Here is a 23785-nt window from a genome sequence, read left to right on the forward strand (position 1 = left end):
AGGACATTATGAAAGCTGCCACTTGAGAAATATAGCTCTTTCTCTAGCTGAACTCTTCACTGGAGAAAAATATTGGCATGTCTGATTGTTTAGGTGATGTTCAATTTCAGCCTTATTTGCAGGTTTGTTTTTTTCTCATTTGTCTCCATGATGTTGGAGAACATTCTAAGTTTAAACAGCCTAATCCCTCCCTCACTGTGGCTGATGGTTTGACTATCATACTATTGAGTACTTCTGGAAATTCTTTAGAATAATGGGTAGCATCTCTTTTCATCTGGGCTTCTTCTCAATTTGGGTTATCCTTGTGTTTCTCAGACTCTTTTCAGAAGAAAAAAATACGAGCATTGTAACCTTTGTCTCATTCCGTAAATGACACATCCAAACATCCCCTCCATGGCTGTAGATGTTAGTGATGTGCTAAAAGCAAGCAAAGCGAGCTAGTCTTTTCAGGGTCTTTTGTAATTAGGTTCTCTTACCATTGAGACTCAACAAACACAAAATGGAACATCTGAACCTTTGTACCCTGGCCCTTCTCTGCTGGTCTGGTTCCAGGGTTAAGAAGAGCAAAATTTGTCTCAACTCTGCCCACAGGGCAAACTCTCAAGTGCAATTATGATAGCCTTCTCAGCATAGAAACAGGAAATAACTAAAGGGACTCATTTGGGGCCTTTATATTTCCACACACACACCCCCACTGCCTTTCTCCCTGCCTCTCTTCCTCACTTTCCACATTCTCACAGCTCTTTATGCAGAGTTGTGAAATCTTCAAGAATACCTTTACCCTAGAACTCAAAATTAGTTGAAAAGAATTTCTCCTCTAGGGATACTAGAATTTTAGGTACTTATTTGTAAAGATGTTTGGTGGAGTTTTTAAAAAGTACATTATTAAAGGAGACATTCCTGAATTTATGGATGTTTCCAAATGCCTTCATTTCAAATTTTGGTCTCAGCAGTTTTTTCTTTCTTTTTTAATGGAAGAAGATATTTAATATCTAAAACAGTTCTCCAAGTTAGGAAGAACACTACTTGCCCTATGCATCCTGCAGTTTAAAGGACTTGTACACTCCAACACATTCTTCAGATTTTCTAAAAATAATTCAAATGTCTTCTTTAAAAACTATTTTCATCTCTTAAATATTTTCTATTTATTGGAAGTGTTAACAGAGAAAGATCATTAAATTATTTATAAAATATTTTTAAATGACCTATAGTTAATAGTTGACATAGAAATAACTCTGTTAATGGTGTCTATGTTTAAGTTTAATGAGATATAAATATATATTTAATTTTTAAGTTTTCTAAATAGATACCTGTTGGACTTTGGTGTAGCCCAAACCTTTCCTTTTGAGTATGCAAAAGCCCAGTGGTTCTTAACTCTGGCTGCAAATCAGAATCACCAGGGTTACTTTAAAAATGTACTCTGCCTGAGGTTTCCTGGTGGCGCAGTGGCTGAGAGTCCGCCTGCCAATGCAGGGGACACGGGTTCGTGCCCCGGTCCGGGAAGATCCCACATGCCGTGGAGCGGCTGGGCCCGTGAGCCATGGCCACTGCGCCTGCGTGTCCGGAGCCTGTGCTCTGCAGCGGGAGAGGCCGCAACAGTGAGAGGCCCGCGTACCACACACAAAAAAAAAAGTACTCTGCCTGAGCATCCACCTCTGCTTGTAATCAATTAGTTTGGGATGAGGCCCAGACATCAGTGTTTGTCTAAGTACTCCAGGTGATTCTAATATGCAAGCAGGGTTCAAAAGCCCTGCATGACCCTTGAAGGTGCAGGTGACACTGCTTCCTTGTCTCCTGATCCTTTTCCCAGCTCCTAAGGTATCCAGAAAAAGCTCCTCTTCCTTGACAACTCATCCTTTTAAAATCACACTTAGCACTCTGTACAGAGGACCATGCCTGTAACGAAATATTTATTCCTCTGTGTTAATAGAGAATCGACATTTTATAGCATTTTTAAACCAACAATTCCCCACCATTCTTTTGAAGAACAAAAAGAATGCTGCTTTCTCATTCAGAAGAGGATGTTTCTTTATTCTTATATAGTGTAGTCAAGCTCAGACCTTGCACAAATTCCACTTTTTATTTGAATTGCTCAAGAAATCATCTTAATGATAGAAGAATGACAGAGGAATGTATTTATATTTAGCCTATTGGTGCACGTGTGTACAAATTTGCTCTTCCAAAGAACAAGTTCTTTTGTTACGCTGTTTTTGTATATATATGTATCACATTGGGGTTGATTCATCCATATTCCACTGAAGGTACAATTTTAACTCTGTAGACATACAAATAAACAAAAACCACCTTTGTGTGCTTCCTTCATCGTCCCCGATGACCCACAACTTTTATACCTTTGAAAATGTGCTAGAACCTGGGTCATCTTGCTATTGGGAGGAGATGTTGGGGAACTACGCCTACGCTATCTTCAGTGCCAGATGAAAACAGAGATCACAAGTCAGATGGTTCAGGCCGAAGCAGCTTATATGTGTATCTAGGATGGGTTACATAATTTGCAAGCCCAGGGCAAAATGAAAACACAGGGGCCGTGGTTCACCAATCATTACAAAACTCAAGACAGCAACAGCAGAGAACTAAACCTTCTGAGCGTGCGTCACTGCCCAGCTCACAAGCCCATAGAGCTGACACTGGGCGCATCTGAACAATGGCTTCGGTGCTCAGCTTACATTTAGACCACACCTGTATGAGTGCAGGTTAACGTTCCAGATCAAAATGTTGCTTCTGCTCTAATTGAAATACCTCATCTCTACGGCTGTACATGAAGTCCTAAAACACAGGCCCATGGCTTTGGAACTGGAACTATGGCCACTAAAGTAAAGCAAAGGGGCTGTTCTAGCCCGTCCCACATGACTGCATTTGACTGGCTTTGGTGATACTTTGGTGAGAGTAGGGGGAAGTGGAAACTGTAATAAAATATATCAACTCCTAGAGCAAACTCTTAATTTTAAAAAATTAACTTTGTTAAATATATCGTTTACAAGAGTCGAATTATTTTTTAAAGAAAGGTTAGATGTCGGAATTCTGCATAATTTGGAGGCTGTTAGTGCTATATAAATGGAAATTAGTTATTTTTTGAAATGAGTCTGAAAAATAATTTAGAAAGTAAGTTTCTACAGCAAATTCTGGCCTTTATTTGGTAAGTGAGGCTCTCTTTGACTTGTGAAATAAATTGTCAATTATATTTTACTATGTAAAGAAAAAAGAAACTTGGCTTTTTAAAATTTCTGCTGTATTATTTTCTGTTTAATCCAACCGAATAATTCCGGTCATGAAATCTGGTTCTAGTCTGGGTGCTTGTCTGCATTTTCCAAAAACTCATCTTCAGGACAGATGCTGGGGAACTAAAGCATACACCTTGGCTTAAGTGAGCCCAGAGAGCTAGCCACTCCCTCTTCCAGACAGTCCCATCCTCCCCACTTGCATTTATATTTTCATTGCAAATTGTTAAATGTAAATTTAAATAAAAGAAGGAATCTGATATCGTGTGTTCTCTGCATACATTTTTCAATGTCTGAAGGTTCAGATATTCCTAAAATTCAAATTTTCTTTCAAGGAATCTTTACTGAGTGCCCACTACTTACTAGACACTGTGTGAAGTATTGGATATGACCAACCGTATCCAATACTAGACCAACCCAGTCCCAGTCCTTAAAAAGTTTATAATTTGCTGGTGAGAGTAGACACTTCACGATGGGGGTTGCTGTGGGTTACATTGTGTCTCCCCAAAACATATGTTGAAGTCCTAACCCCTGGTATCTGTGAATGTGAACTTGTTTGGAAATAAGGTCTACAGATGTAATCAAGATGAGGTGGGCCTTACATATACCTGGACAAAACTGTAATTCAAAAAGATACATGCACCCCTATGTTCATAGCAGCACTATTTACAATAGCCAAGACATGAAACAACCTAAATGTCCATCGACAGATGAATGGGTAAAAAAGATATGGTACATGTATACAATGGAATACTACTCAGCCACAAAAAAGAATGAAATAAGGCCATTTGCAGCAACACGGATGCAGCTAGAGATTCTCATACTAAGCGAAGTAAGTCAGACAGAGAAAGACAAATACCATATTATATCACTTATATGTGGGACCTAAAACATGACACAGATGAACTTATCTATGAAACAGACTGACAGACATAGAGAACAGACTTGTGGTTGCCAAGGGGGAGGGGGGCAGGGGAGGGCTGGACTGGAAATTTGGGATTAGCAGATGCAAACTATTATATATAGAATGGATAAACAACAAGGTCCTACTGTATAGCACAGGGAACTATATCCAGTATCCTGTGATAAACCATAATGGAAAAGAATATAAAGAAAAGAATATAAAAAAAGAATGTAAAAAATTTTTAAATAAAAATAAAAAAGATGAGGTGGGGGCTTCCTTGGTGGTGCAGTGGTTGAGAGTCCACCTGCCGATGCAGGGGACGCGGGTTTGTGCCCCGGTCCAGGAGGATCCCGCATGCTGCGGAGTGGCTGGGCCCGTGGGCCATGGCCGCTGGGTCTGTGCGTCTGGAGCCTGTGCTCCGCAACGGGAGAGGCCACAGCAGTGAGAAGCCCGAGTATCGCAAAAAAAAAAAAAAGATGAGGTGGGCCCTAATCCATCATGAGTGGCATACTTAAAGGAAGGGAAGGAGGAATGCCTTGTAACGGAGATAGATTATAATCATGTGTCTACAAGCCCCAGGAACTCCTGTGGCTACCAGAAGGTAGAATAAGAAAGGAAGCCTCCTCCCCTAGAAGCTTCCAAGGGAGCATGGCCCTGCCAATGCCTTGGTTTCAGACTTTCTAGCCTCCAGAACTGTGAGAGAATACATATCTATTGTTTTAAGCCACTCAGTTGGTGATACTTTGTTATGGTATCCCTAGGAAACTAATATAGTGTCAATAATGAAAATTTTTGTGGGTGTTTTTTTGGGGTTAAAGGATCACATAGTTTAGGTAAGTAAAACTGTTTGATATTTTCTGCTGTTACCAACAAGATTGAATTGTGAGCAAAATACATAACAGTGCTAATGTTCTTAATATATTAAAAATTTATAATAATTCAGTAAGTAAAAGATAAATACCTCATTAGAAAATATTTAATTCACACACAGAAAATGCATTGTGGCCATTAAGCATATGACAGCAGACCCCAAATCACTGTTGATTAAACAAATGCAGATTAAAACCTAAGTTCCTTTTCCCCATTAGATAAGTAAATATTGGTAATGCCCAGAGTTTGCGATACTTTGAAAGAGCAGTCTATCACACTGTTGAAAGCAGAGTATGTTGGTAAATTCATGCCTGGTATTTTGTCAAAATTTAGAAAATGAAGAAGGTATCTATTCTCTGACCCAGCAAGTCCACATCCAAGAATTTATCCTTCAGAAATTCTTGGACAAGTACGCAAAGACTTATGGATAAAAACAGTTGCCAGCACTCTTTGTAATAACCAAAAATTGGAAACAACTGAAAATCCCCTCTCAATAGCACACTGATTAAATCACATCCATATGCTGGACCGCAAAGAAGCCCTTGAAAAGGCAGATCAAAATCTATTGACCACCAGGTACATCTATGACCTGCTGAGGAGTGAAACAAGGTGGTTACAGGACAGTGTTACATCAAAGTTACGTTCAAGCTAACATGTAGGTTTGCATGTGCATTAAAGGCTGGGGGATATACTCACACCAAATTGTTAGTAGTGATTTTTTTTACCTTGCATTCATTTTTTTCTCTTGGATTTTGGGGAATTTGACTTTCTATTAGTTGAATTTCTTAACAAGGGATAAAAAAATTAAGTCTTTCATTTCTGGGAAAAAATGCAGTCTGCATGATAACCTTATCCTTTAGCTTACATGGAGCCTCATTAAAAGCTCAGAAAATTTTGTTTCTCAGAGGGAAAATAATCACGTAAAGTCAATAATTATCAAGCACTGACATCAAAGCTGTTGTTGGAACTTCTTAGCATAAAGATGACACTGGCGAAGCCTCCTGTCTTACAGGACCCTGCCTGATTGTGATCTGTTTATGCTAAAGCTCGCCCCATCCATCCCCTAAAGTGTCAGTGCTTTTGGAGGGGGGCCTCCAGGGCTGCCCTCTTCAATCATTAAGCGATGCCTTGCCCGGCTCAGTTCCTCTCAGCTCTTCAAACCTGTGCAGCCCGTCTGGCCATGCTGAGCTCTCTAGCTCATGGTTAAGGCTCCCCTTGGAGGTGCAAACTGCCTCATTTTCACTTCTCATGAATGTCAGATTTTTTTTCCTTATTAGTGCAGCTTACATCTCACTACCTGCTGCTTTGGTAAGAATTTTCTCTTCTGGGAGCTGGGCTCTGAGTCTGAGTTCACCATGCACGGGTCGATCTAACTTGGAGGATGTAATGGGGATGGGGACCTACCAAGGAACATAAAATCCCTTTGCAGCACCTCAACAGCACTCCTCTGTGTTTCACAGCAGATGGCCAGTCATCGGAGAAGTTTTATACTCAGAGAATGAAACTCAGAATTCTTTTGATTACACTGAAGAGGTAAAATAGGTCCCTACTGTCTGCAGAGATGCACCCACCATTACCCCCACCATTTCCAGACACGTGCAAGGTCTGTGGCTGAACAGCACCTCCCATTGCCAGATGTATAACACCAGCTGTTAGGGACCATTTGGGCCTCCCACCCAGCAGCTTGCCTTTGCATCATCACCAAGCACCTGTGCTACAAAACAACCGGCCTGTGGCTACTGAGGGCTTCCACTGGGGAAATCCCATGTCCACAAACCACTGCCAAACCCCTGACCTCTCTCCAACTCATGGTTCTGGAAACCAGAGAAGATAATTATTGGAAGCACCTCCTTGCTTAGACAGTCATTCTTTTTTTGTTTTGTTTTGTTTTTGTTTTTCCAGTACGCGGGGCTCCGGACGCGCAGGCTCAGTGGCCATGGCCCACGGGCCCAGCCGCTCCGCAGTATGTGGGATCCTCCCGGACCGGGGCATGAACCCGTGTCCCCTGCATTGGCAGGCAGACTCCCAACCACTGCGCCTCCAGGGGAGCCCTAGACAATCATTCTTCACGGTGACAGAGAATATTCTGCAGGTTTCATTGGGTAGATGGTTTTGACTCCTTTAATCTATGGAGACTGAAAGCAGTCTGAGCCTCGAGAGCTCCTAGTGGAAATGCTGGACCATTAGCCAGTACCTTGGCGGTAATCCATTCGAGAGTCTGTGCCAGATGTTGCAGGAGAAGTCTGGAGTAGGTGCGGCAGTAAAGAGAGTAGTTAAGTGGCTTTGGCATTGGACCATTCCAAATTCAAGCACTGATTGTCACGTGAAAAAGCTGTCTAATCTCTCTAAATGTCAGCCCTCTCCTCTGTAAACTGGGAGGACAGCAGTACCTCATTTGCAGGATTACTGTGCAGATGAAACGAAATAATGAAAGTGAAGCATTAAGTAGAGTGTCAGGCTCTACATTACTGTTATTGCTCAATAAATGAAAGCTGCCACTTCTCTGCTCCTTTTCAAGCAAGGCTGAAGAATCTTGAGAAATCGAAATGAAAAGTTCAATGGCATCATCCTTGGAGTGTGACTCAGGAGTATTTACAATGATGGAAATCTTAACAACTTTCTGAGTATGGTGTCTTCTGAGTAGGACTTCAAAGGAGAAATAATTTCTATTCTATGCCAACATCAGATACCAAGGAAATCTAAATAGCATCTTTCTCTGATGAGTTATTCTAATCAATGGAAATTAGTCCCTGGGTTCTTCTGAGCCTAAAGCAAGTCAGACCAACTGGAATCAACTGGCAAGGCTACTAATTCCTATTTACCTTTTTCCACCAGCTTTACTGAAGATTAATTTACATAAAATAAAATTTACCACTTTAAATGTGCAATTTGATGAGTTTTGACAGATGTATATGCCCATGTATCTACCACCACAATCAAAATACAGAACCATTCCATCATCCAGATGTTCTCTCATGCTTCTTTGTAGTCAGTACCCTCCCATCTCTCCACTGAAATGTTTCTATCACTAGTTTTGTCTTTTCTAGAATTTCATATAAATGGAAACATACAGTATGGGGTCTTCTGTGCCTGGCTTCTTCCACATAGCATAATGCTTTTGAGATTCATCTATATTGCCTAATAAAATATAATTTAGGAAGGCTCACTTTCTGGTCAGATTTTGAAGTTCACTCTAGAGCCAAAAACAAAAAACAAAAAAACTCTCTCTCCCTGCAAACCAGCTTTCCTCCTGTTGGTTGAGCAGTAACTAAGCAGGGCTGCCTCTCAGCTCTCCTCTGGTTTGATGGTCTAGTTTAAACCTCCAGCATCTTTAAGGTCCAATTAAATTGCATTAAAGGTTACGACTGGCTCAGCTTTGGTCAGGTGTCCACCTCAGGGCCAATCAGTTATGATTAGGGATGTGAGGGTCACATGGTGAAAACATGGATGCCAAGATTTATCCCTACTACACTGGAAACAAGAGCAGGGTAACAGGCTAAGTTTCTGAAAGTCTGTGGCCATGAATGGAGATATGTAGGTATAGAAACATTTTGGTCAAGTTTTCTGATTTTCTTGCTTGAATACATCTTTGCATATTAAAAAATATACATAAAGACATTCTATTGTATTCACATTTTCTACATAGCCTAATATAGGATCTAACTGGTAGGACACAACTGCTGAATGCAAACATCACTATCATTAATTAGTAGCCATCACAATGACAAGGAAGAAAGGCAATTCAACCAAGTCAAGTTAATCTTCTCTATCTTTCACCGCACAAATGAACCCAGGTCATTTACTTCTCTCCAGCTAAGTATGCAGCTGACATTTAGTGAAGGAAGCATAAAAAACGATTTCTGACTATGTGGGTGTGTTTCATGCAAACACTCTTCTTCAGCAGCTTCTGACTTCAAACGAGAACTCCAAGCACCAGCAGGCACGTTTAGTGCTTAGTATATTTAAGAAAAAAAGAATGGAAGTTATATTGTTTCCCTGGAAACCTTTTCTAAAGAAACTTGCACATGCACCTTCTCAAGAAGCAGGTGCTGCAGCCTGGGAATTCTCCCCCTGACCCCTTGCCCAGGCCATCTATTAAAGGGTCAAGTCCAGGGCTTCTCAGCTGTAGCTGTAGGAGCAGTGACTGGGCTTATTTGCTTAAGGTTATGTAGTATCAAGTCTTTCTTTACCGGCTGGTTCTATGAGAAAGATTCTCCCAGGTAGCTTTTGGCAGTTTTTGAAGCATTTGCCAGTTCTGGCTTACCAAAGGGAAGTGGATGAAGCCCTATAGTGTATATCAGAATGGGCGGTGGGTGTTCCCCAGGCAACAAGAGGAGATAGCTCACTGATTATCATTAGTTATTTGAATCTGAATTCCCAATGCTCTCATGTTCAGATTAGATTAAAATGGCCTGGAAAAGAGCCATTCATATTTAGTGTCAGTTCCAGGACCTTTTTCAATAGCTATGATCTTATAGAGTCCTTGGGTAGGGTTACAAAGACAAACAAACCCAACCTATCAGATTTTACATAATTTTAGGAAATTATTGATACCTTGATTCCCAAAGTGCCACAGGAGCAAGGTTGAGGATGATTCCTACTTGGCTCGAAGGGATATAATGTGAACCAGGAGACTTACATAAGTAACTCCTCCCACTGCAGCACTCCACCGTCCTCTTCCTGTTTCCTCCCCTTCCCACCTTCATAACAACCAGGGCTGTTATCTGGAAGAAATCAGCCTGCCTCTTTAACCTTTTCCTCTAATTTAGGGATGCTTATCTTGGGAGGTCCATGTTATTTCTTCTTTGGGAACTCTTGACATCTTAAGGCATCAGCTCAGTATCTTGGTTTCAGGGTCCTCCTTCATGTCCAACATCAATAGAACAAATGAAAAGCAAGCAAATCACACAGGGAAAGAGGGTATCATTCTAAGATATGGAAGAGACTGCATGACTCTATTTAACAGGTCAGGAGTACAACTATAACAGTGACTAGTCTTGGAGAGACAAGAGAAAGAAATATTAGCCAGAACAACACTTACTCCAGACCCCTTACTAAGCAAGTCCCCCATTTCCACTTGAAGTCATCCTCACCACTTAGGATGCCATGAGGTCAAGGCTGAATGTATCCAATTTACTTTCACGATAATGTCCTTTCTCTTTCAACATGATTATCAAACACGTATGTGTCAGGATCCATGGAAAATCTTTGGAATTCAGAATTAATAACAGACAATTCCTTCAGAGACAGAGTAATTAAGTCTCCTGACTGTATCTTTTCCTGGCTCACATTTAGGAAAAAATCACATCGCCTAATTAATCTGGATAAAGTAGTATTTAGGAAAAACTTTCTTGCAGCAAGTTGGCTTTTCAAATATTCTAAAACACAAGAGCTCAAGTTCTTCAAATGTTTATCACTGATGAATGATTGTTACCCTTCCTAGCCTTTGCTCTTCTTAGAAGGAAAATAGAGCCAGCAACCCAAATTAACATAGGATTTGTGTAAGCAAGAACCACCATCAGCTCACCTGCAAAATTCAATAAAGGCTCATCATTTTCTTAGAGGCCCTGCCCTCTAAGTTCAATCCTCTGTTTCTGTGAATCACAAGTGAAATATGCTATTGATTCATAACTAAAAGCTGCATTCCCTTTTTCTCAAATTTCCTGGAACTCTCTTAAAATTTTATATTTATCTCAGTGAAATATGTAGGGCATATTTTGAATTTTTGGAATATTTTGTCTTCACCAAGTATGTCAATTGACTTGAGAATACTTTGAATTTACGCAGTTTTGGATAGAAAAACTGCAAAACAGAATCAAAGATTTCAGAATGTCTAATTAATTGGACTAAATAATCAAACGGCTGATATTGTGACAACTAGAATTACTAGGATCTAAATGTATTCAGATTTAAAAAAATCATCTCATGAACTTTCCTTAGACAACCACAAAATACACCGTGGACACCAGCAGACCTAACATCCATGAGTTCAATTACTGATGGGCAACTCTAAAGATCCAGTGTATGTATTAACTGATTTTGTGTGTGTGTGTGTAGGAAACCAACTTTGAACCCAAGCTGTGAGGCTCATATAAGGAGGTGAGGTATTTAGCTAATGAGCGAGTCTTTTTGACCCATCACATCCACATCTCTACAATCCTTTTGGGTGTCCATCAAAAGCGTATACAAGTGTGATGTAGCGTCACTTGTTTGTTGCTTTGTATGCTTAGTAGTTGTCTATGTTATGCTTTTACACTTGGAAAGTCCATTTATTCACTTGTGCAACAAAAATTAGTATGAGTTAGTCACTGGGGATTCTGCAGTGAACAAATACAGGGCAAGTCCCTGTTCTCATGGACCTGCATCGTATGGTAGAGACAAAAAGTAAACAAATGAGGTAATTACAGAGTGTAAGTGTCATTAAGGAAATAAACAAGGTGATTTGTTAGCAAGTAAATGCAGCAGGACAACCATACATAGATGGGTCAGGAAGGGCCCTGTGGGGAATTAACATCAGAGTCAAGACTTGAAGTAAGAGAATTAGGACGCCAGCCCTTAGTTAATTATCAACTGTTGCTGGAGAAAATTAAGTACCTGTAGAAATAGATGATGCCATTCACCTATTCCGGGGTACTTGAGCGTCAGAAACCATCTATGGGATGAATACGATATGTTTAAATGACTTTGCATTGTGCATCTGCTTTTTGATGACATAGTTCAGTCGTTAGGATAAAACAAAGACACTGCTTGGGCTATAATGTGTTATTTCATTAGCACAATCTCCTTAGAACAAAAAATATATCTTCCAGCTATTTTCTGCTACCAGCGTAAGTTTGCCTTAGAGCAAAAGTAAATTTAATGTACAAGATTCAATTGTATTTCTATACATTTGCAATAAACAACCTGAAAAAGAAATAAAGAAAAAATTTGATTTATAATAACATCCAAAGGAATAAAGCACTTAGGAATAAATTTAACAAGTAGTGCAAAACTTATACCCTGAAAACTATAAAAACATTATTAAAAGAAATTAAAGAATATCTAAATAAATGGAGAAGCATCCATGCTCATGGATCAGAAGATAACGTTGTTAGGGTGGCAATACTCCCCCAAAACGTTCTACAGAATCAAGACAATGTTCAGGAAAATCCCAGCTGGCTCTGTTGTAGAAACTGACAAGCTGATTCTAATTACGGAAATGCAAGGGATTCAGAACAGCTAAAACAATTTCAAAAAAGAAAAACAAGGTTGGAGGACTTAACATTTCTCATTTTCAAAACTTAACTACAAGGGTACGATAATCAATACCATGTGATACTGACATAAGAATAGTCACATAGATCAACGGACTAGAATTAAGAGTCCAATTTAAGAATGAGCAAAGGATATGAATAGATAGTTCTCTAAAGAAAATATGAGATAGTCAATAAGCACATGAAAAGATGCTCAACATCATTAGCCATCAGGGGAATGTAAATCAAACACTCAATGAAATACCATTTCCTACCCACTAGGACAGATAATCAAAAAGAGAATAATGAGCGTTGGTGAGGATGTGGAGGAATTGAAACCCTCGTACACTAGTGGTGGGAATGTAAAATGGCACAGCTGCTTTGCAAAACAGTCTGATGGTTCCTCAAAAGATTAAACATCAAGTTCCTATATGACCCAGCAATTCCACGCTTAGTTATATATCAAGAGAAATGAAAACTATGTCCACATAAAAACTAGTACAAAATGTTCATAACAGCATTATTCATAACAGGCAAAAATTAGAAACAACACAAAATTCACCAGTTGGTGAATGGATTAAAATGTGATGTACAACTGAATACTATTCAGCAATGAAAAGAATAAAGTACTTTTATGCTACAGCATGGATGAACCTTGAAAACATCATACCAAGTTTATGTGAAACAAGCCAGTCACAAAAGGCACATATTGTATGATTTCATTTATGTTAAATGTCCAGATTTGGCAAATCTATAGAGACAGAAAGTAGATTGGTGGTTACCCAGGCCTGGGGCAGGGCGTGGTAGGGGAGTGACTATTCGTGGTTATGGGGTTTCTTTTTGAGGCGATGAAAATGTACTAAAATTGGGTGCAATGATGGTTACACAACTCTGTTGCTATACTTTAAATGGGTGAATTGTATGGTATGTGAATTATATCTCAATAAAACTTTTATATTTAAAAACGGTAAATCAAAGAGAATGTTTGTATGTGTATAACTGAGACACTTTGCTGTACAGCAGAGACTGGCACAACATTGGAAATCAACTATACTTCAATAAAAATAAATAGATAGATAGATAGATAGATAAATGCAAATTGGAGATAATACCAGGAAAATCAATGCTCCTATCATTGAAACTTAAGATCAGAAGAGTCAACAATTTACTAAGTCAGGTTACCTATCTTGTTTTCAGGTGTGACCTCTGTGTAATGACACTAGATGAAAATCTGTTCTGTTTACTGGCCCTTAAGAAAAAAAGCACACACGAGGTGCCTCAATAAACCACTCCAGTTCTGACAGCAACTCCAGGAACCAACAGAGACTTCCCTAAGGCCAACCTCACGTTAGATGTTAGGCTAACATTGATCTCTTTCTATTCTAGAACTATGACTCTGGTACTAACATATTATGCCTCTGTTCTATTGGTCTCATCTTGGGCTTGGTTCTTTACTGCAAATGCTGAGCAAAAGTCTCACATCTTATTGATAATTTAGGACAAGAGTGATGCTGTACAAATGAGTTACTTGCTCTCTGTTTCCACTTCTCCCTGTTGTTATTTCTAAAATGAGATGATCTGACCCTATCAATTTCAAGGGATACTGCGGCAAATGAACTGCATACAAAAGGAAAATTATTACCTACTAGAAACAGTGTCATCTTAAAAAATGATATGATATTGATTACTATTTTACAGCTTTGCCAAACTCAAAAGGTCCTTTTCTTCGTTCCATGGGTGCTTTTAAGTGCCTTAATTTAAGGTTATTAACTTCTCTTTGCCAGATGCCTTTAGTATCCGCAGCTTTTAAGATACCACAGTCTTCCGAAAATCTGAAACCAGTGACTGGCGAGTGTGAGGAAAGGGGCTGAAAAAATAACGTTTCCTGCGGGAGGCGAGCTCTCTAAGTATTTAGAAAAGAGAAAGAGAAGAGTGGCGGGGAAAAACTAATATGAGGCTTTTAATTTGGGGTTCTATCAGTTTTCCTTCTACCCAGCATATTTAGATGGTAGCCTGCCCTCAGGTTATACTTTATATGCATTGTCTCCAAAGCTGTCCTAGAGTGTTTTGGCTGAGGCATTCCTCATCTAGAAAAGTTTGATCACGGAATAACTATAATTCATTTTAATGCAGTAAGAGCTTGCCACACTAAGATAGCCCTTTCTCCAGATAATGTTGTCCTTAAGTTGTGCTTTTTTTTCAGATGCTTATGCTCATGGAATCCTAGTTTCCTTAAAATTGTGAAATTTTTGTCTTTAAATGAAATTCCATTTCGGCACAATGATTATTGAATACTTTATATCGCTGGGGGGGTTAAGAAGATGACTTAGATACAACTCTCGAGGATCTTTTTAGAGTCTAATGAGGGGATAAAGGGCACAAATAACTTGGATACAAGGCAGAGCATGACAAGTGTCAGCCATCAGCATGGGTATTCAGTTGATGATTTTCCTACAGCTTTCCTTCCATGTTTAATTCCCAGTAGCTGCTAAGAATTTGAATAAATTTGAATAAAATGCAAATATTAAACAATCATCCCCAAATGAGATCTTCTACACACTATTATATATCATTTTCTCCAGTTTGCTGTCCTGGTTGAAGACAACACTCAAGCCCTCTGATACGCCAGCGCTTTGATCTCTTTTCATGGGGAGATTTGCATCCTCTAAAAGAACAAACCACGATAAGTCAGAAAAGCAGAGGAAGCTTTCAAAAATAAGCCAGAGACTCTATTAGAAAACTGTTTAATTCTCTATGAGCTTAAAAGATCCAGGTGTTTTTAGATTCTCTCAACAGTTGGATCGTTCTTTAGATAGCTTCCGCAAAAACATAGGTAATACTAACACCTTAATATCCACCAATGGCATGCATAAACATTTGAGACTTTCACAAACGCAAAACTCCAACTCCCTTTACGCACTACAGAATTAATGGAACGTTCTCTCAAAGCAAACAGTGAGGTTTCTCTCTGGCAGAGTTATAGAAAAACCTTTTCTTTTAGACGATGGTTATAAAGGCTCTTAATACTCTGAGTGTGAATGCCATCTATTTGTACCATGTGTCATATCCATTATATTTTCTCATTTTCCTCTAATGCTTCAACTACTAATGCTGCAACCTAATATCATATCCACTATTAAACCTGAGAGTTTAGTCTTGGATAGGCCAACCAGATAAAGCTCGCTAATAAGTTTGACTGCCCAGCAGTTCTAGTGAACCTGTTAAATAGTTGTGCCATGACAAAACACCCTGATCCCATATGAATTCACCTATGTCTCCTGTAAGGCAGGTTGATTCTGCCCCCAAGAAGTTTTACTGAAGTTCATTTGCTCATATTCAAAACCCCTAAGTAGACATGGATTTCTTTTCCAAGAGCAGACAATAAAATACAAATAAAAACAAAACAAGCAAACAAACAAAAAGAGAAAGCACTCCCCAAATGATGTAATTCAGAGGATGTACCAAATATATCAGCCATGATGCCTGTCTCACCACAGTCCAAGCTAAGGAGCTCTGCTTTGCTCCAAGAGACTGTGACCTCACCCGAAGACGGTTGAATATGAGCCAGTCCATAGCTTGGCTAATGACACATCGGTTATCCTGGCATAGAAAGTTGATGAAGATGAATCCTTGTCTTGAAATTTTTAAACTAAGAAATATTGAGGAGGGCATAAGGGCCTCACCCTCTCAGTTTCTCATGTCCATAATGGAAATGATAATAATATTAGTATTCACAACATGGCAGAGATTAATCAATAATAGTGAAGCACTTGGAACAATATCTGGCACTTAATAAGCATGCAATAAATGCATTGTCATCATCAGCATCATCATCATGAGTGGTTGTCTTCTATTCAGAAAACCTTGCATGAGAACGCATATGTAACAATACATGTGTAATAAGCTGAAAAATAAAAGGAATGAGGGATGACCAGCCCTACCAGATATGAAAATTAAAAAAAAATAAGGCTACTTTAAGTAAAATGATATGGGATTCATGTAGAAAGAGGCAGATAAAATTTTTTCCTGAAATTGACCCAAATATATATGGAAATGTAGTGTATGATAAAGGTGGCATTTCAACTTAGTAAAGAAAAAATGTTATTATTAATAAATTATTAATAGCTATTTTTAGAACAATTCAGCAGCTATGTGGAAAAAAGTAAAATAAAATCTGTAACTCACCCATTATATCAAAATAACTTCTAGATAGGTCAAAGATTTAAATATAAAAAATGAAAGTAATAGAAGGAAATATGGATGAATATTTTTACAGTATTGGGAGATGCTTTTCTAGGATGAAAAAAAATTCTGAAGGCATTCAAAAACTACTGACTATAATTGAAAGCAAATGTTTGGGGGGAAAGTTAGAAGCAAATGTTTGGTGGAAAAATCATGAAGTCAAAAGACAAATAGAGAGAAATATTTGCAACACAAGTGAAAGTCTAAGGCCTAATTTCTATAAAATACAAAGAGCTCTTAAAAATCAGTAAGAAAGGAGTTGACCTTTCAATAGAAAAATGCACTAAGGGCATACAAATGACTAATAAATATAGGGAAAATATTTAATTTCTTTATAATTCAATAAGTATAAATTTTAAACAAAATTAAATATCAACATAAGCTATCAGATTAGCTAAGACTTCATTTATAACAATCAGCATTGAGAAGGTGGGAGAAACTCTTTGATTCACTGCTAGTGGGGGTAATTTGATCATATATTTTCAATTAGAAATGTACTTTCCCCTTTACCCAGCAACTGTATTTCTACAGACTTGGACAAAAATACAAGAGTATGTATGAAGATGTTCATTGCAACATTGTTCATAAGAACAAAATACTGGAAACAGTCTAAATGCCTGTTAATAAGGCACTGGTTAAATAAATTCCATGCTGTAGAATACTATACAGCCATTAATAAAACCAAGGGTAGATGTATATATTGCCTTTACTGACACAGAAAATGCCCAAGATGTATTTTTAGTGGAAAAAACAAAATGACAGAAGAGAATGTTGAATATGAGTCCATTTAACCATTTCAATATCTATATAAACATGCATTATAATATTGCATATAAATATGCAATCTAAATATGCCCTATTTATGTATTCATATGTACATAAAATACATACATATTAAAATACATGAATGAGGCATATTATGCCTATATCTATAAAATACATACATATTAAAATACATGAATGAGGCATATTATGCCTATATCTATAAAATACATACATATTAAAATACATGAATGAGGCATATTATGCCTATATCTGTCAGTAGCAGTAGTACTAGTAATAATGGGGTGTGTGTGTCAGTAGTATTTGTATACACTTCAAGAGTGTCTGTGTAGTATCCCCAACTCCTAACCTCTGGGGAGTGGGGTGGTGGCTAGGAAGCAAGGCACTCAGAAAGGAAACCAAGAACCTTTCCTTTTTACTCTTATATTACACATTCCTGTGCTGTTAGAATATTTTTATAATGAATGTATATTATTTTTATAATTTTAAAAACTCAAAGAAATTCATTTTTTTAATCCTGCTGTGGCTCCTTTTGGAGAAAAAAATAAAGCCCGAACTCCTTAGCCCACCAAAGGCTGCCATGATTTGTTTCTTATCCGCCCCTCCCTTTCAGCCTATCATCTCCTATAATCAGAACTGCCTTGCCCTTCCTCTTTTGCTCCCCTCACCCCCTTGGGGATAATTTGCCTGTCCGCTCTCAGATCCACTCCCTGCCCTTCTCCCTTTGCTCTGTCACAGGAAACTACATTTCCCAAGCTCCCTTGCCCTTCAGCTTCCGGGTGGAGTTGGCCAGCAGGAGCCCTGGCAGGAGCTGGGAAGAAGCCAGGGTATTTCTCCCTCTCTCTTGGCCTCAGATCATCATCTGACTGTATCGCCAGCTGCCGTGGGACATGGTCTTCCATGGACCTAGCGTCTGTAGGCAGGTCTACTCTGGTTGCTGCTCCCACAAGATGGTCCCAGATCCCAGGCTCTGGTAACACCACTCTTTGTCCCTCCAGCCCGACTGCAGGTAGCAGCTTCCTGCTGTTGCTAAACTTGGAGCTGTCTCCCCACCTCTGTTGGACTTCTTAGCTCTTCCACTGGCCATGTAACCAATTTTCTGCCTTAAATTTTCTCCTTTTGAGATACCTCAGGTGCCGTGTGTTTTCCGGACTGAGAACGATGCCCTCTTCCCTCTTCCCACGGTCATAAAAAACGAACACCGTCTGTTGTACCTAACAGCAATAAGCACAGTAAGTACTCCAGTACCTCTGGGCTTTTGTTGAAGTCATTCCCTCAGCCTGGAATGTCATTCTTTCCCTCAGCCTGGAATGTCATTCTTTCCCTTGTCTTTCTGTCAAAACCTTACACATTCCCTAAAGCTCAGCTCAAAGCCCGTCTTCTCCAAGAATCCTCCTCTACATCTCACACGTATTCACCCCCTGCCTGCTTTCCAGACACATGTAGAGAGCAAGTGGATTATCCCAATGCCCTTTGTGTCAAATATTGAATAAAATGCTCTAGTGACAGGCGACATCTTAGGCCAATCAACTAACACCTTACTGGCCATTGGGTTATCTTTTTTTTCTGTTTTGAAAAGCTGAGACGTAGTCACCTCATCATAGAGCCTTCCCTAACCACCCTATAAAATAATACATCCTTTTCTGGGGAATCATAATTGCCAGTAAATTCCAGAGTCCTTTGTTTGGTTTTATTTTTTCAATGAGCTCACTTTTGCATGTAGGTGCCTTTTAATACCCCTTTTCTCTTCAGTTTGGTAATAAATGGCTCCACATTCATGCTCCAGTTCAATGAAAGTTCTTTTTAAAGGCAGTGCCAGCCAAAGTGTAGTCACGTGTATACTGTCCCAGCGTGTAGATGCATTTGCAGAAGCCGACCCCCAGGGGTCAGAATGAACAAACTAGCTGTGGACTCAGGGGTTTGATCATTAGCTCAAGAACCCTCAGCTCTGTTTCCCTGGAGAGTAATCACTTTTCTGTTGTGAGAGAATTGGGGCTTTCCCCAAATAATTTTTGACTCCTCATCACCTGGTGATATAGGAGTAGGTCTGAATGACAGAGAGAAGATGATGTCAAAATCATGGTGAGTAAGCTAATGAACGTTTTGTATATTGCACAAAAACATTCCTGATCTGACAATTTTGATGACTATTTTAAGTCTTCCCTAATCCTTTAGCAAAGAAGAATGTTCCTTTCTGCTTTGCCAACTTAGACCAAATAGGCCCTCTATTCACACCAGCAGAATTCTTCCTCCTTGTTACAAAACCACAATATGTATATTTTCAGGGGAAATTTTTCCTTATATAAATTTAAATTATAATTGAGAAACACTCTTCAGAAAACCATTTTCACAGGTGCACATTTTTATCTGACCTCAGTTTATAGAGTGTAGCAAAGGCAAACAGTTGAGAAATGCTTAATGTTTAAAGTATTTATGGCATTAAAATTTCAGATTAACACTTAATCCCTCGGTGGATATCCCTATCAGGAGAGTTGCTTCTTTAGATTAGAGTGGAAAATTACTCCCTTAGGAGGAAACAAAAGTCCCAGAGTTTCCTGTGTCCCCATCGACTTCACTTTTGCCCACAGAAGGACAAAGAACAGCAAAGGGCCCTATGCATGGAGAACAACCAGGCTTGCGGCACCAACGTTAACCCAACTTGCATCTGAGTTCCAGCAACCCCACTACCACCATCCTTGGACATTATCAACATTGCAAAACCCTCTAATCATCTATTCCCTTCCCCACTCTGTTCCTCAAGCCCAAGTTCCCACTATTCGCCTCCATCTTAAGACCTACTGTCAGCTGTCATTCCTTGTTTGATGGTAAACAAACACTTTTATTATTCAAAGATGTTCCCTGCCCTCTATGTCCTCTGCTATCCTTGCAGAGAAGGAAACTCCAGTCTCCAGTCTCGCAGAGGCTCCCACTTCTCTGCAGTCATCTGGGGTAGAAGCTGTGCTGTATTTTCAAGCTCTGCTTGTGTGCAAAATCCTACCATTTCCACTTCCAAATTTTAATACTGCCTTTAGTCTCTCATTGTCATTCTTGACTCTGACCTCACTACACGTTCACCTCAAACTCAGTCACTTGTGTCACCACTTTCTTTCTGGAGCACTTTGCAGAAGACCATTCATAAACTACCTTAGTCCCCTAATACCTTGAGCTCTCAAGACCACACCTTGAGTTTAATTATTCCCTAGAATTTCTGTTGTTTAAGCCACCCAGTCTGTGCTATTTTGTTATGGTAGCCCAAGCAGACTGAGACAACACCCAGTATTAACCTAGGCTCTCTATTTGAACTTTTATACTCTACTCTGAAACAATGGGTTTTCTTATGCAAAATTCAGATACATAGGTTTAAGGTCAAAACATGAAGTCAGATGACACTTGACTCTGTTATCCTCTGTCTCCTCCTCTGTAAAACAGGTATGAGAGTTCCTTCTCTGGCAGCTTCACGTCATTGCTGTGGCAATCACGCGAACACACTCAGCAAACCTGGACGCACCAGGAAATGCAAGCATCATGCAATCGGGCCCCTGGCAACCTCTAGAGCTCAGAAGGGAGCTGCACGTTATGAATGTTGGCTCCTAGTTTCCTTTTTAACCCAGAGCAAGCAGTTATTAAAATTCTTAGTTTGAATAATTAAATGGGAAAGTGTCCAGAGGCAGGAAAACTTCAGGCGGTCTCTACCAGGGAAGTCTCAAGACAGTCCAAGAGGGAACCTGGGAAAACCTGAGCCAGAGAAAGGAAGAGTAAAACAAATTTCAGGTTAAAGAAGAAAAAGAGCCAAGAAGCTAAGAGAACTCTGGCTTCTTTTCCCAAGGCAACAGTCTGTCTCACAAGCAAAGGCCCTTCCAAGGGGAAGAGGGAGAGCATCTTCTCTGGCTGTCGGGGCTGGTGAGGGTGTAATCAGGAAGAACAAATCTGACTCCATACTGGATCTGTTTCTTTTTCTTTAACCTTTGTATTCTATTGCTTTTGCTACAAGTTACTCACTAAAGGGATGGTGCCTATAGCTTCAAGTATACACAGTGGCGCATCTCCAGGAACCCCATCTCCCATGCCTGCGTGTTAAGCTAAAATACCTTTATTTAGCACAGGGGAAACATCCTGACCAGGCCCACCTGTGAAAGGCTGCAGGAAAGAAAAAAAATAACACAGCCCCTCCAGAGTCTGGCCGGAACCAAAAACTATTTACGACCACTTATTGCCTTTTTACTTTACGTCCTCACCTCCTCCTCTTTGTTCTAGAAAAGAAACTAGCAACCAAACTTGGGCAAAATGGTTCTTTGGGACACTAGTCCACCATCTTCTCAGTCTGCTGGCTTTCCAAATAAAGTCGCTATTCCTTGCCTCAACAGCTCATCTCTCGATTTATCGGCCTGCCGTGAGGCAAGCACTCAATCTTGGACTCGGTAACAAGGGGAGGGAAGTGTGTACTTGAGGCCTAAGAGAAGACAAATCACTTGCACGGAGCGTGAGTAAAAATGAAAGCAACGATGAGAGGAAGAAAGCAAATGGCCTGAACTTGGACTAAAATAAATTCCGTCAAACATGATTAAATACACACAATGCCTAGAGCAAAAGCAGGAGCTCAAGTTCACACATCAGCCAAACCACAGTCTCTCACCAGAGCAGCCCAGACACAAAAGTGGTCGGGCGGAGCACCTGCCCAGCAGGGCGGGATGAAGGGATGCCGCACCAGAGGGCCTGGCAGCGTCACACACTCGGTAAGGCCACCTCCAAATCACTGCAGACGCAAAACCAAGAAGTGCACGAGACAAACAACTCCAGGTCAGCACACGCGTGCTGCACTCCCAGCTCTACCACTTCCAAATCCGGACTCGGTGATAATTTACTACACATTTCAGGACCCCAGTTTTCTCTTCTATAAAATGGGTTGATAAAAGTGGCTTGACTGGACTTCCAGGATTGTTGTGAGAATCAGAAATTTATAAGAGGAAGCATTTCATAAATGGGAAGGAATCACACACGAGTGGGGTTGGATATAGGTATTTCTGCAGAGCCGCATCCCTGGGACTTGAGCACACGCGAGCTTACATACAAGCTCTCTGGGGGCCTCAGCAATGTTCATTCTGAGGAGTGCCACTTGCTTTCTGGCGAGCTGGAGCTGTGGCACAGCAGAAGCCATGGTGGCTGTGGTAATGCTGCCCAGGGCTCTCTTTTCTCTCCCTCCTCTCTTTCCTCAGAGCCCTGCCCAGCAACAGCAAACTACAAGCCCTCCAGACTCCCGCACTCCCCACCCACTTCCCCCTGCTCGGATTCCTCATGTCCCCACTTCCCCATCAAGGGCATTACTCACGAGGACCAGGCCTGCTGCCGGATCCACTGCACCCTCCACTTGCCTCTACCTTTGATGCAACAAATGATGCCCCTTTCTCCTGCCAGTGTGGGAATCGTGTTTGCCTTGGCCAAGAGGTCTCAGGGATAACAGTGGGGATTCCCTGTGATGGGCTACACTGGCACCCCAGGCCCAGAGGGAATGCTGGGGGCCCTCTTGGAGCTCCCTTAGGGGCACTGAGGCAGCTGGGGGGTTATGGAGGGTCTCAGAGGAGGCTGTGGTCCTGGCTTCATTCCCTCTCCATGCACTCAGGCTGCAGCCCCCCGGCACCACGCTGTTACCTGGCACAACCCTGGAAGGGCTCTCCCCAGGCCCTTGCCTCCATGGGCCCCAGTGCACTGGCCCACCCCTCCTGCTGTCTTCACCTTTTCCTGGTTTCCCCCTCTCCCATCTTTTCAGCCCAAATTGGAACCGAGGTCTCTGACAAATTCAGTCACACAGAGCTCACCGTGTTTTCTTTCCTTTTCCCCTTTGTCAGAAAAACAACAACAAAACCTCTGTGCCCACCATCCAGTTTGGCGGTACCTTGTTTACCAAGGTTTACTCACCAACAGGTTTGCTCCCAACTCCTTGGTGTTTGAGCCCCCAACTCCAGGGACAGAGATGAGTTTCGATCCACTGGCGAGATGTTGAAGGACTTGAGAGGGAAAGGGGGCTTGGAGGTCCATGATGATAGAATGAACACTTTTTTTAGTGCACTTCACAATTTACAATGTCCTTTCGTGACTACGTTATTTTGTTGGAGCCTCACGACAGCTATATAAGGGAGGCTGTTCAGGTTAGAAATGTGGACCTCGCAAAGGTCACATAACTTGCCCATCAAACATCTGAGCTGATTAGAGATGGTCCTGGAGCCTAAGTCCTCTGCTTCTGACTACTTGCCCTCCACGAGTACTGGAACCGAGGACGGCTCTGGGGTAAAGACTCTCCCGCCCCAGGAGAGGCTGCCCGTAGCTGCAGAGCCCGCTGAGCAGTAACAGGGACCGAAAGGGTGAGAATGGAGTCCCACGAATGCCCCCGACGAAGGCCCGCTCGGTCAGAGGTCCCTTCTGCTCCTGGAGCTGGCTTTCTCCCAGATGTACAGAAGACTGCATCTTGCTGCCTGTCGAACGGCAGCCTGTAGGAGGCTTCCTCGGAGGTGAGTGAGGAGAAA

The sequence above is a fragment of the Mesoplodon mirus genome, assembly GCF_964341445.2.
Source record: "Mesoplodon mirus genome assembly, chromosome: 9".
In the NCBI taxonomy this organism is placed as follows: domain Eukaryota; kingdom Metazoa; phylum Chordata; class Mammalia; order Artiodactyla; family Ziphiidae; genus Mesoplodon; species Mesoplodon mirus.